The sequence below is a fragment of the Cebus imitator genome, unplaced genomic scaffold (genome assembly GCF_001604975.1).
Source record: "Cebus imitator isolate Cc_AM_T3 unplaced genomic scaffold, Cebus_imitator-1.0 Scaffold553, whole genome shotgun sequence".
In the NCBI taxonomy this organism is placed as follows: domain Eukaryota; kingdom Metazoa; phylum Chordata; class Mammalia; order Primates; family Cebidae; genus Cebus; species Cebus imitator.
The window spans coordinates 25997-28698 of NW_016107868.1; the positions used below are offsets into that span (position 1 = coordinate 25997).

Here is a 2702-nt window from a genome sequence, read left to right on the forward strand (position 1 = left end):
AAAAAAAAAAAAAAAAAAAGGAGGGAAGGACAGGCAGGACATAATGTGGATTGGAAGAACCAAGAGAGCAGAGGGAGGTGGCATCTCTAAATGTCATTGATTAGGGAGCCTCACTGAGCGGGTGAAATAGAAGCAAAGACTTTAAGAAGGTGAGGGCACCACACAAGAGGTGCATTCCAGGCAGAGAGGACTGCAGGACATAGCTCCCAGAGTGGAGGAATACCGGAGGTGTTCAAAGAACAGCAAGGATAGGATGGCTGGGACAGAATGAGTAAGATGAATGTCAAGCACTGGAGAACCATACAGACTATAAAAATTGGGGCTTTTACTTTGAATGAGATTGGAAGCCAAGACAGGGAAGAATGCCATGACATGAGTTATTTTTGAAAGATAAGATCCTAGTCCAGGGTTTCTGAATGACAGCAGCAAACATTTTGGGCCAGATCATTCTTTTTTGGATAAGGTGTATATTTAAGTCATTTCCAAAATTTTGTTATTATACAAAACGGCAATAAAAATCTTTTTTGCAAAAATTTTTCTTTTGTTTATAATGATTTCCTAAGCACTGAAATGTACATACAAAATCAGATATTATCATCAATTTTAATGCTTACTGCAAACTGACCAGAACAGCAAACTCTCCAAAAACATTTGTATCAATGTGTATTTCCAGTAACTATACATGAGAGTATCTATTTCAACTGCTCTATTCTTTGCCAACATTGGATACTATAGTGTTTTACAAAAAAATTTTGGATGTGGTAGATAAGAAATATTATCTTACTGCTATTTTAATTTGTATTTCTTTGACTACTAGGAAGCACTTTTCTATATATCTGTTAAGCAGTTGCAATTCTTCATAGGTAACTTTTTTGTTCCTGGATACAGGGTTCCCTTATTTTGTGGTATAAATTTTCATGTTAAAAAGTTTGTATACATACACATACACTAATCCTCCAGCGGACCCATTGTTTGAAAATATTTTTCTGGATTTGCAATTGATCTTTTAATTTGGGTTAATTTATTTATACACATTATGGAATCAAAATTAAGAATCTTCCATTGTGACTCATTCATGCTCACTGTATACAAAGCAAGGATTCGAAGTTGATTCACAGAACTCCCTGTACTATAGCTAAGCCAAAAAGACAGTGGAAGCACTAAGGAAGATATAGGTAGTTCCACACTAAAAGGGCTAAAGGGGTAATAAATTTGCATTAAAAAACACGTTTTGGGAGGGGAGGATCCAAGATGGCCGAATAAGAACAGCTCTGGAGTGCAGTTCCCAGGGAGAACAATGCAGAGGGTGAGTGATCACTGCATTTCCAAACAAGTTGTTACTGCCCACAGACCAGGAGATTCCCGGCCGAAAAGCTCCACAAGTTTCCAGCACAGCTGTTTCAGCTGGGGCCACAGGTTTCAGCACAAAAACTCACACAAACCTGGGCAGCTGTTTCAACTGGCGCCTAGAATGCCTGGGAGACAGAGCCGCCCATTCAACTGAAAAAGAGGGGGCTGAAACAGGGAGCCAGGTGATCTGTCTTGGCAGGTCTCACCCGCCACAAAGACCAGCAATCTAAAACACTCTGGATTGAGAGTCTAGCAGTAAGCACAGCTGGACCCAGGATGGTCCAGCTCAGTAGGGGGATGGGCATCCACCATTGCTGAGGCAGTCCGCCATTGCTGAGGCAGACCGCTATTACCAAGGCAGTTGTAACTGTACCTCTGTAAACAAAACCACAAGGAAGTTTGCACAGCAGCAGGGGAGAGCCTGCAGCAGCTCAGCAACACCTCTGTTGGCAGATTGTGACTAGACTACCTCCTTGCTGGGCAGGGCATCTCTGAAAAAAGGCAACAGCACATCAGGAACTTATAAATAAAGCCCCACCTTCCCAGGACAGAGCCCCTGGGAAAAAAGGCAGTTATGAGTTCCACTGCAGCAGACTTAAAGGTACCTACCCAGCAGCCCTGAACAAACAACGGAGCTCCCAGTACAGTACTTGAGCTCCTATAAGGGACAGACTGTCTCCTCAAGCAGCTCCCTGATCCCTATATATCCAGAGAGACATCTCATAAAGGAGAGCTCAGGCTGACATCTGGCGGGCACCCTTCTGGGACAAAGATAACAGAAAAAGAAACCAGCAGCAACCCTTACTGTTCTGCAGCCCCCACGGGTGATCTCCAGGCAAGGAGGGTCTGGAGTGGACCTCCAGCAGTCCTGCAGCAGAGGGGTCTGTTAGAAGGAAAACTAAAAAACAGAAAGAAATAACTTCAACATTAACAAAAAACACATCCACTCAAAGACCCCATCCAAAAGTCACCAACTAAAAAGACCACAGGTAGATAAATCCATGAAGATGGGAAGAAACCAGCACAAAAAGGATGGAATCACCAAAAACCAGAATGCCTCTCCTCATCCAAGGATCGCAACTCCTCACCAGCAAGGGAACAAAGCTGGATGGAGAATGAGTCTGATGAATGGACAGAAACAGGCTTCAGAAAGTGGGTAATAACAAACTTCTCTAAGTTAAAAGAACAGGTTCTAACCCAATGCAAAGAAACTAAGAACCTTGAAAAAAAGTTAGATGAAATGCTAACTAGAATAAACAGCTTAGAAAAGAATATACACGACTTGATGGAGCTGAAAAACACAGCTTAAGAACTTGGCAAAGCATACACAAGTTTCAGTAGCCGAATCGACC

General features: G+C 42.4%; 1 protein-coding gene across 3 annotated transcripts in view; it reads right to left on the reverse strand.

The window, feature by feature from the left end:
- Positions 1–2702, reverse strand: part of AGTPBP1 (ATP/GTP binding protein 1) — a 121712-nt gene that overhangs the window by 9201 nt on the left and 109809 nt on the right. The gene's annotated exons all lie outside the window — the stretch shown is intronic.